Source organism: Phaethon aethereus, assembly GCF_964289735.1.
Source record: "Phaethon aethereus genome assembly, chromosome: 4".
Classification (NCBI taxonomy): domain Eukaryota; kingdom Metazoa; phylum Chordata; class Aves; order Phaethontiformes; family Phaethontidae; genus Phaethon; species Phaethon aethereus.
Genome location: NC_138578.1, coordinates 16,554,443 through 16,566,663, shown reverse-complemented (window position 1 = coordinate 16,566,663; position 12,221 = coordinate 16,554,443).

Genomic DNA, 12,221 nt, shown 5'->3' with positions numbered 1-12,221 from the left:
AGATGTCTCTTTACAGTGACTATGTAGTTTAGTGGAGTTGGTTAGACATTCTACCACCTCATAACCATTCTATGGTTTGGGTTGGGAATTGCTATTTCCTGTTCCTGTTATCTTTGTCAATTATTACAAATCGCTGCCTTCCCACCACCTTCCCTCTCTGGCTTTTAAACAGGATATTAGTTGCAAGTTATGGTATAATGCAGAGGGAAACTTGTTGGCTCATAAAAACACTTGAAGTACTTTTTTCATGGTACAGGAGGGAAAATATTCTTATCCTGAACTCATACCAGTTTTGTTATATTAGACCTGAGATCACGTTATGTTCATTCTTGATTGTCTTTTTTTTGTTGTTGTTCAGATTTGACTCAGGACTGTCACTTTATTGCAACTTTCAGAAATGACTGGATGAAGTTTCATTGAACTGTTCTTTCTAAATGGTCTATCTTTAATGCTGTCCTTCCTTTCATTAGCAATTTTCGGTATTCTGATAATAACATTCTTTAATAATATGTTGTTTTAACAGTTTTAAGTTTTAACAGCAAAGGCAATTGGTCAGCAAGAACACAACCATGGTTTTTGACCTGGTTCCACGTTCCATTAGAAAATATTTTTACCAGAAAAAAGACTCTTGCTCCTTTTTTTCCCATCTTCCTTTGAGAGAACTAGTGCATTTTTAAGTATATCTTAAACAAGTTTGTAATTTTTGGCATCTTAAGGTGCCAGACCAGAGAAATGAACCATAAATGAGAAACATCAAAAGTAACTTAGAGAGAATTTTTTTTTAATATTAAAGCGATGAATCACAGGCCAAATTAACAAGTAAAGGAATCTGCCTATAATGAAATCTTTTTTTCTAACATAACACTTCATTATAAAGGGAGTTTTTCTATAATAGTAGCAAGTGTAATTACATTTTTATATATAATTAGGACATTATTATCATTTCACCATATCAAAGTTCATTATAAGACATCTGCGATGTATTTTTCATAGAGCAAAAATAAAAAGAGAACAGGGGTCCTTCAATTAGACTAGTATAAGGACATCCACAGAGACTGAGGGAAGCTGATCAAACAGCTTAGCCCAAAAGGGACCAGGTAGAAACTCACTGCTTCTCTGGCACAGGGAAGTTGCGTTTTTACATATCCTACTTGGTATTAATTATACTTTTCACCCTTCTCATATTCCACTACATTGTTTGGGAGACAAAAATGCTTTTAAAGTTGTAATCCACCAGAACTGAATATGGAAGGTACAAAATCTCTGTATTCTATGAATCTGAGTCATGAGAGCTCCTCTACCTTCTTGAGCATGTTGCTGTTATGCCCAGGAAGATACACCCGTGTCACCAGAAGGACTTGCAGATGGAATCCATGTAAGGTGATCCATTTTCTAGATTAATTTGAAAGCGTTTGGGTTCTCTTTCTTACCAATTTGAAAAACAATTTGGCCATTTCCTCTTTCAAAAATCCTTTTCTTCCTGAGTAAGACGAGGATTAAGGAACTACTGAGAATTGGTACAAGAACAATCAAATGTCATGTTGATTATTAGCTTGCACATTCCTTGAACATTGCTAAACTATGCATAGTTTGATTATGCCCCACTCCCCACTTACTTTCCTGCTCCTGAAGGGGTTCGTTATCTGATGCTGTACATGTAAATCCCTGCACACTTTTCTAATTGCCAGACAAGGTATATTCTCTTCCTCTTATACAATGTACATAAAAGTTCTCTGGTAGAGCCATAGGATGGACAGTGTTTAATTCTCATTAGCATTAGGCTGAGTGTATTACATCCCATTTATCTATTGGTCTAGAAGCAGGAGATAGGTGGGTTAAATCACACACACAGTAGGAAATTGAGCATTTCTAGTGCGATTTAAAAAACTCTTCCAGGCTGCTTCTATGCTAGGAAAAATTCAAGTCTATTTTGAAAGTATTCTAAGGATGCCATTTCTAGAAAACAACCAAAAAAAATACCCAACCGAAAATCACCCCTTTGTTTTAACACTGTATTACTGGCTAATAAAAGCAGATTTTTGTTAGAACAGATTGTGGCTACACAAATGACCTCTTTGGCAGCAGAGGTCAAAGCTTGCACCTTGCCACACTGCTCCCTGACACACCTGTGCTGGCAGAAGGCTGAAATGCAGACCAGCTCAGGGATGAGGCAAGGGGGAAAAATGTGTGGAAACTCCACCTGCCCAGGAATCCAAAATGTCTTGCTATGACACTGTTCTAGAGGTGGTCCATATTCAGTATATTTCTAGTAACAGCAAGTTGTGTCAGGTTGATTTCTGCATGTGAACTGAAGATAATGCCTGGCTATATATGAATTGTGGTGACCCTGAGTCTTACTGGACTTACAATATTCGGTGATTGCCAGAAGGTAGCTGATTGATTGCCTACTCAAATGGGAATTTGAAGACAGCTAACTCTAGTGATTGGCATTTTATTTTGCTCATCTCAAATGATACCTCTGGTTGTGAAGCAATACGTTTCAGTCCTGCATTTTGGAGATTCCTTCCCATTCCTCATCCTGTATTGGGAGCAGTACTCTAATATCTTCATCAATGATATAGACAGTGGGATCGAGGGCACCCTCAGCAAGTTTGCAGATGACACCAAGCTGAGTGGTGCAGTTCACACACATGAGGGACGGGATGCCATCCAGAGGGACCTGGACAAGCTCAAGGAATGGGCCTGTGTGAACATCATGAGGTTCAGCAAGGTCAAGTGCAGGGTCCTGCAGCTGAGTCGGGGCAACCCTCAGTATCAATACAGGCTGGGGGATGAAGGGGTCGAGAGCAGCCCTGCCGCGAAGGACTTGGGGGTCCTGGTGGATGAAAAGCTGGACACGAGCCGGCAATGTGCGCTTGCAGCCCAGAAGGCCAACCACATCCTGGGCTGCATCCAAAGAAGTGTGGTCAGTAGGTTGAGGGTGGTGATTCTGCCCCTCTACTCTGCTCTGGTGAGACCCCACCTGGAGTCCTGCATCCAGCTCTGGGGCCCTCAGCACAGGAAGGACATGGACCTGTTGGAGCGGGTCCAGAGGAGGGCCACAAAAATGATCAAAGGGATGGAGCTCCTCTCCTATGAAGATGGGCTGTCAGGGTTGTTCAGCCTGGAGAAGAGAAGGCTCCAGGGAGACCTTATTGCAGCCTTCCAGTACTTAAAGGGGGCTATAGGAAAGATGGGGACAGGCTTTTCAGCAGGACCTGTAGTGACAGGACAAGGGGTAATGGTTTTAAACTAAAAGAGAGCAGATTTTGACTATATCTAAGGAAGAAATTCTTCCTAGTGAGGATGGTGAAACCCGGGCACAGGTTGCCCAGAGGTGGTAGATGTTCCATCCCTGGAAACATTCAAGGTCAGCTTGGATGAGGCTTGAGCAACTTAATGTAGTTGAAGATGTCCCTGCTCACTGCAGGGGGGTTGGACTCAATGACCTTAAAAGGTCCCTTCTAACACAAAGATTCTGTGATTCTGTTCTGATCTGCAGGCTGTTGTAACACCTCATTGCTCTCTGTATTTTGAGGGCTTGCCACGTTTTACCTAGAAATATTAAAAGAACATATTGTTTTCTGCGGTCTACTGCCACGTAGAACACCGCTGACAATTTCTTAGTTTGTTGTTCCTAGAGTAAGAATGACTTTCAGAATGGTGTAAATATTTTTTGTGACTGCCTGTGTGTCAGGGTGTAAAACATCACCCAAGTGGTACATGTCAGGCCCAGGGTGTTTCTTCACACTGCATAGGCAGGGGTTGGAGGTGGAATGCCATCACGCACTGCCAACAGCCCTGATCGCCAACAGCCCTTCTGCTCCCCAACAGCAAGCTGACAGGCAAATGCATCAGTCCCCCAGTGCTGAAAACAAGCTCATTCTTTTTTTAGAGCAATAGTGTAACACAGGTATAACATGCCTAAATTAAATCAGATGGATGTTCTTATGTTTCAGTTGTTCACTTCTTCACTTTCTCCTATCTTTTCTCTCTTAGCAACTTCCATTAATCATTTGCATTTAGCTTGGGATTATCTTCTGTTTGCTTGTTTTCCTCTGGAATTCAAACGCTTCTATACAACCATCTGTGTGTGCGTATGTGTATATATATACGCACACATATCTTGTATATAACCACTGTATCAGAAATAGTGTGGCCAGCAGGAGTAGGGAAGTGATCGTGCCCCTGTACTCGGCACTGGTGAGGCTCCCACCTCAAATCCTGTGTTCAGTTTTGGGCCCCTCACTCCAAGAAGGACATTGAGGTGCTCAAGCGTGTCCAGAGAAGGGCAACAAAGCTGGTGAGGGGTCTGGAGAACAAGTCTTATGGGGAGCAGCTGAAGGAACCGGGGTTGTTCAGTCTGGAGAAAAGGAGGCTGAGGGGAGACCTCCTCGCTCTCTACAACTGCCTGAAAGGGGGTTGTGGTGAGGTGGGTGTTGGTCTCTTCTCCCAAGTAACTAGTGATAGGATGAGAGGAAATGGCCTCAAGTTGCGCCAGGGGAGGTTTAGATTGGATATTAGGAAAAACATCTTTACTGAGAGAGTGGTCAAGCATTGGAACAGGCTGCCCAGGGACGTGGTAGAGTCACCAGCACTGGAAGTGTTCAAAAAACATGTGGATGTGGCACCTAGGGACATGGTTTAGTGGGCATGGTGGTGTTGGGCTGATGGTTGGACTTCATGATCTTGAAGGTCTTTTCCAACCTTAATGATTCTGTGATCTACAGCCATGTGTACTATCCTCACTGACTTTGCCAGAGATCACCAGGATTTTTGTCCTGTCAGGACAAAAGTTAAACTACAGTTCAGTTGTTATAAAATGGGGTAGTATTTGTTAGGGATCTGTCAGATCTTCTATAGGACACAAGCACTGCTAGAAGATTTAAAACAGAAAACCATACCTGGAGCTAAAAGTTTTCATCTCAGTTCTATTACAAATACCACAGGCACAGGAGTTTCATTACAAATAATTGCAAACAAATGTGGGGACATTGGCTTAAAGTTATGTTGCATCATTTAGTCTGACACAGGGGCTGCTCAAAGCCACAGTTAAGCTCTTAAATTCTTGCTGCTATTTCAAAAACACAGACTCCCTTCCATATTTACCAAATCAGCAAAGATAAAATCACGATAATATTACCTGCTATGTAGTGCTATGTGAGTGAGGTTTGAATGACTTAGGAAATAAAAAAACAGTCAAGTGTATATACTGTATTTACTGAGGGACTTCTAACTGGAAAAAAAAAAGTAAAGCATGTCATTTCGTCTTTGCAGTACAAACCAGGTGAATCACCATTTTTAACGTATCCTTGCATATACAGATTCATAAGTTACACAGATTTCATATTTTATTAATTACAAGGATCTTAATTATTTTGCTGCACTCACAGCCAGGAAAAAAATGGTGACGTGAAAAACTTCCAAGGTTCCTAAACTCCTGCTGTGCCTTCTCTCCACAGCAATCTTCACCTTGCAGAGCAGCTTCACTCTTTAAAAAATAAAATATTAATTTTTAGAGAGAAAAAAATTGACATAAAAATGATTTGGTATAGAGCAAAAATGTGGAGTCTTTGCAACAGGATGAGAAGAGGCTCTGCCTGTAGTCTGGGCAGCTGAAGCCAAATAATAATGTTACTGTCATGCTGATCGTGACCACGGGGCCCATTGCTCCTGGGTTCATCAAAGCACTAGCCATGGCTGCAGGATCTCAGTTTGGAGTGATCCATGCCTGATAAGCTCAGAAAATGAGTGAAGTAGGTTCTTGTCTGTTTGAGAGACTGTAGATGTCCCCATAAACATTCATCAGTTCAGAGACCGACTTTCAAAGTATTTATGCTGCGGCTGTTTGCCCTTTGGCCTTCTCTAGAAAAGATTTTTTGCACTCGCATAGATACTTGGTGGCAGCACCGTGAATTTCTGTTGCAGGAGTGCTGAGCTAGGGAAAATCAAAACTCAAAGACCTGGGTAAGATGCTGAGAGTCCACTTTCTTGCACTGAAACTTTTTACATTTCTGCCCCTACCTAAAATCATTTGAGTTTAATTTTCTGTGACACTGAGCATTGACACAACTCTTCTTAGTTGTAGCTGTGGAGAGCACACGTCTTTTAGATGAAGGAGGAGGAGCAGGAGGAAGTATAGACCTGGATATCCAAATGCAAGGGACCTAAAATGAAGACCACTAACAAACATTGAGTCAAAATTTCTGTCTTGGTTTTTCCTCTCTGTAAAGCAAGGATGTTAATAGTGATTCAAAGAAAACCAAACTTAAGAAATTTAAACTTTAAGAAATTTTAAAAATTAGTGACACATGCTAAAACCTTATAATTGTTTTAGATCCTTGTTTCAATAGTTACATCCCTCAAAAATGGATTTTAGGGATTTCAGTATTTGGTAAAGCCCTGAAGAAATACTGTCTGTTCTCTTTAATGAGGTTCTTGGGAAGAAAGCAAGTTTAGTGTTAAGATGATCCTGTCTGCCTGTCATTCCGCTGGAGATTCATTCCCGTCCCCAGTAAATGGCCCGTATTGCACCTTAAATACAGCAGGTAGAACAACAACACGAAATTTTGCCCATGGGAGCTTTGCTGTTTCTCTTACTGTCTTCTCACAGCAAAATAGATGTTTGCCTGCGGAGGAAAAGAAACACATTAATAGGGATGTGTTTTGTTTAATATTTTAAATTAACCTTTGTTTTCAAATGTGGGTTTCATGCCCATAAAAAAAGTTGCCATTTCACTCAAGCGACTGCGACAGAAAGCATAGTCTCCTTGGCACGGCTTCCGCCTGCCCTTCTGCTAGGTAACCCCATTGGGTTGGTAACTGGGCTCTGGCACCATTGCCTTCGCAGTAACAAGGACGGCGTAAGGCAAGATGGAGCCGTACCTGCCTTGTGACATGGGAAGGGCCCCGGTTCCAGCTCTGTGTCGTGGCTCTTCCCTGCCCTGACCCTGTGTGTGTGGCCCTCTGTACGCACACACTCGAGGGGAAGCGGAGCTTTTGTAGGAATAACCAGAGACCTCCGCTCCCCCCCAAGAGTGGCCTTGCTCTTTAGGAGTAACAGGAGTAGTAGTTTGGATCTCCTTTCCTCTTGAGGGCTACTTCTGCTCTCCTCCTGCTCGGATGGGGTTTGCTTGCCATTTAAAACAGTAACGAGATTAATAAATCAGTTTTTCTCACACACGAATATTAACACAGTTCTCTGCAATCTTAGGCATCAGTGATTTTTATTTAACTTAGACCATATTCTGGAATTTTTCTTTATGCCCAAGAGCGTTAGAAGCATTTTATTTCAACAAAAGGTGTGATTCTGCTGAACTCTCAGAATTCATGAACCTTGACTGGGAGGTACAGGCCTGTGGTTGTTCCTATAGCCACAATGTACGGTGTATCCATTCTGCATTCTCTGTGCAGAAATACACTCCTGCTCAGGAAGGGTGGGATGGATATGGGAAAGGAGCAGCATAGTGCACCCATCATTGTTTTGTCCACTACTTAAACCTAATTTCGGACACCAGTTTCAGTCAGTTGAATTTCCATTTTATTCTTTCTTTTACTAGTCTTGGTGTTTAGACAGTCTCAAGATAGTGGTAAGAGACTTAATTTTTGGAGCAGAGGGGGTACTTTTTAAAATCATTAAGGCCAGAGGTCTAAGGTTCTGCCTAGAACTTCCCCCGCTGCTGGCATTCTCCTTTCCTAGGAGCAGGTTTCAGCACGAACTGATTGTTTTGATGGTGCCAGTACTGTGCTTCTAGTGACTATTTCTCTTGGGGCCCCCTCTTCTTGCTGTTACTGCCCAGTGCAGCCAACCCGCCGGTGCCCAGCCAATGAGGCATTTCTCAGAAAATTCCCACGCATGCTGCAAATGCACTGGTAATGGTAATAGTGTACGAATCCTCACCCTGGTTTTGACCAGCTGAATCACTGCTCAACTGCAGCGTACGCGTTGCCTCAGTTATTATAGTAGCACAAATAATCCATAACGTAAACACATAAACACGTAAACACGTAAACAACGTAAAAAGAAGAAAAAATAGAATCAGTCAAAGCAAAATATGCACCTTGGAACAAAGCTATTAGAAGATTACTGAGGAAACTCCAAGGACTGCAATGTCTGTCAGACAGGTAGTACTAGAACCAGATGAAATGATTCAACTGATACATTAAATGCTTTCACTATAAGCAAGTGGAAAAACTCAGTGAAGAGACACAGCCCTTGAGTTGGGTAAGCGGCATGACAGCTGGTGAAAAAACTGACAAAATACATTTGCATAGAGCAATTCATTTACACAGGATGGTGCGGAGATGAGCTCAATAACAGATGCCTTCAACTGAGGAAATGATATCTGAGTTGGCTGGCACAAACACAGACTGTCTCGCAACCAGGCAATTCTGTGTTAAGCAAGCTTACCCTAATCTCCACATTACGAACTAGAAACGGAGGGCTGAAAGAGACAATGTGGATTAAATTTTCTGTAAAAGAATATTAGTGCTGCCAGATAAATATGCTAAGAGGACTCCTTGAGATTAATATCCAGGTGATCAGCATGCTCAGGTATAGTAATTTGAAGTTAGCAGAAACTCAAGGTAGTTCATGTCTGCAACATCCTTTTGCTTCGAAGAGCAAGCTAGGGAAGCATAACTAAAGTAAGGGAAAACAAGAGCAGCAGTGACTGCCAACAGTGTTACGCAGGGGTCACTTGCTGTCTGTTACGAGTTTACCTTGAACCTGGAAAGGCTAAAGCAATGCGACAGCTGCCCGTACCTGAACTATGTCATCGTCCTAGTGAGGAAGGAGAGACTAAGAGACTATTAATAGCTGTAAGTCTTCTGAACTAAATCGCTTCCAAGCATTTAAAGTGTCAGTTCAACAAAGGTGCAGCGCAGACACAACTGCTTCAGCTTGGTGTATCCAGTCTGTAACTCTAGGAGCAAGTGACCAGCTGTTCAATGTACAAATGCTAGACTCAGAAAGTAAGGACAAACGAATAATGTGATGCCAATGAGAACGTGTCCGGGCTGTTGCTTCTCCAAAAAGGAGACCAGGCAGCTTTCATATCAAACCTGCTGTTAGCAATGGAATGCAAATTAGGAAAGTCATGAACTGTTTTTTCAAAATGCAAAATTTGGTCAGTTCAATTTTGCAGTTTGAAGACTGCAAATCAATTTGCAAATGAGCATGACTTTCTTAAAACCAGTAGGAGTGGCTTCAAAATGCTTTCAGTGCATGCAGCTAAAATATCTATGTTATTTTTATGCCGCTAATATACCCTAATTTAGATTAATCCAACAAGGAAAAGATTACGTTATATATCCAATGTTGAGAACAGCAGAATCATAATATTGTAATAGACTACGCCTGAAATTTTCAACCTGCAAGAAACAGAAAACATGTGTAAAGCCTCCAAATCTATGAACCAGACTAGTTATGAGGCAGTTTTAAGAGAGGCTGAAAATGTCCAAAGACATAAACAAGAAACAACTAAATGTTTGTCGTTCTGTCAGTCTGGCCAGACATCAGGAGCGAAGGACCTGGCGAGTTTGAAGAGTAAGAGCCTCTACACCAGTAACTCCTTGTAATACCTGGGTCATTGAAAAACCTGAGCTCTGAAGAACAAGAACAGCTCTCGGATAGAAGTGCGAGTGCTCTGAGGAGGCAGAGTTACCACATGCTGGCCAACGTCACCCAGCTTAGCAGCAACCTGGGGAGGGAGCTTTCCCATTCGCAAAGCAAAAGCTGCCAAATCTGAATTTCCTTCTGGTGCCCAATGCATCAGACAAACATGAGAGCTGATAAATAAGAAACCAAGCACAAATTGCATGAGATGTTACGTCAAAAATGGAGGTCTGGACAGATTATTCCTGTCTCCTTGCCTCCAGTAAGAAATGTTTGGTTCTCAACTGTAAAACTGTTTCTGTACTTTTTATTGTAACTATAGATTTCTGCTTATCACCAGCCATGGAGCCGAGCTGGTATTTCCTAATTACTTTTTTTTCCAGTTATCCGAACAAGTGTGGCAGTGCTGTTTATATTAGGTTTGTTCTGTTTCACCAGGATATTTTAAAACAATGTGATTATGCATGGTTGCACCTAGCTACTACTATCACGACAAGTACAGAAGTTAAATTATGAAGCAAACGTAAGCTTTGAAGAAATTTTTATTTAATCTGTATTCCCCTGTTTCATCTGCTCATCCATCCAGCACAATCTGCATCATTATTAACCACACCGTATTTCTAAAAAAAAAGAGTCTAAAAAGTAAGACATCTGTGTTATAGCATTAATATATTCAAAGGTTTTTACTTTCATCTTCCAGGCATTAACACTATGTAAGTGCGATGTAGGCGCAACTTACAGCATCGATGAGATACCACAAGAAAAACGTACTAAGCAGCAAAAAAGAAGGAAAAAAAGATACAAGTAGGCTGAGTATTATGTAAAAAGAGGACTTTTATTCATAAATAGAGAACTTTCGCCTATTGCTCCTATATACCTTTATTTCTAATTGCTACCACAATTTTTAAGGCACTGAGGCAAGCCTCCAGCAGTGTGCTGAAGGTGTGTTTGTGCTGTTATGCCCTCTGGCTTTGCTGCCAGCCTATTCCCTTAGATCAGAGCCAGAAGGCAGACTGTTTTCGAATACCGATCACCTCACCCGGACCTAATCCTTTGAGTTCTCTTTGGCATCTATTCCTTCTGCCAGTTTCCTCTTCTGTTCCTCTCTTTTCTTCTGAAGTTGACAACAAAGACATCCTCAGGGCCCTCCTTGATGTAAGACCACTCTTGATGTTGTTACAGTGTGGTGGTTTTTTTTTTGTACCCTAAAGTTGTGCTACTTTTATATTCAGCTAGCACAATATTTGCACACCAGAAGATAAAGAAAATGAGAATATGTTACACAGAATGATAGTTTCTTTTTTATTTGTACACCTTGGTCCTTTCAGTAGCAATCTTTTTTCTCTTTCTGTCATTCATCTACATACCTGATCAAGAACCTAAAGGTATCTTTTTACAGGCTGTGCTGCTTATATACCTTAAATTGGCCTGACCTGCCACTTTTAATTTTAAAAAGATGGCTGTATGGGATGTGGATGAATACGGAATTTCTATGAAGCACAAAACTTTTGAACGGTTCCTGTCCTCTGTGATAGTGAGTTTTAAAAGGGAAATCTCCAAAGAGCTAATTAGTAGACAAGTAGAGCTCAGGCTGAACAAAGCTGAAAAGATAGCAGATAACTAAAAGGACCTGGCCATAGCTGACAAAAATCAAAGCACTGACAGAGAGCTGGCAGTAACCTTGGGCTGCTAACTGACAGGGACAATAAAAAAAGCCTCTGAGTGTGGCAGAGAGTGACAGCCACAACCACAGGCTCTCTAAAGAGCCTGAAACCTCCACCAAAAAAAAGATATAATTTTCTGCCTGGCAGCACCATACACTTTTCCCTCCCATTCCAAACTGGGGAAATTGGAGTTCGTCCAAATAATTCTGCTGCATGAATGTGAACTGAGAATGGAAATGTCCAAGACTGGCGTGCAAAGCTTAGTGGCAAACCTATGGTCTGAGGGGACACGTCTGCAAAAATGTAAGTTGGACTGAGGGACGGTGAAGGTTTCCTTTGCTTACACTCACACTTTTGCTGGAGCAGCTGCATAACTGCTTGACTCTTACTCTCTGTAAACCTTCATGAGATGAACAAACTATAAAAGACATTTAGTCACTGTGTCCTGCCTGAAGTGTGTTATAAAATGAAAAGCAAAATTAGCTTCTCTGCCATTGGCAGGGCTGGGGAGATGCTTATTGCTGCATCATGTTCATAGAGGAAAATGTACTTGATCTGATTCTAGAAGTCACTTAAGTTTCACTTAATAAATTGTGGCAATTCTTTCTATTTGTATGCCCTCACTGATTGTAAACATCTGCACCCTGTGATGAACAACCCGTGAAGCCCTGTTCAGCAAGTAACCAGCCACAAACTAAGGTATTGAGGAAATGTACCCATCTAGCAGGTAACATACCAGGCCAGCAACCATGCAAATGAGTTATGTAAAACCACCTTGGAGCTTGTTTCATAAGACAGTAGAGATGGTAAGTGCAGGGAAACTAAGGCTGCAAGAATGCAGAGAGCATTCATGAAGCGGTATCCTCATTCCTGAACTCACCATGACAAGAGTTTGGATGTTGCTTTAGGGCATACTCATGTTAAGGCAAAGATTCTAAAAC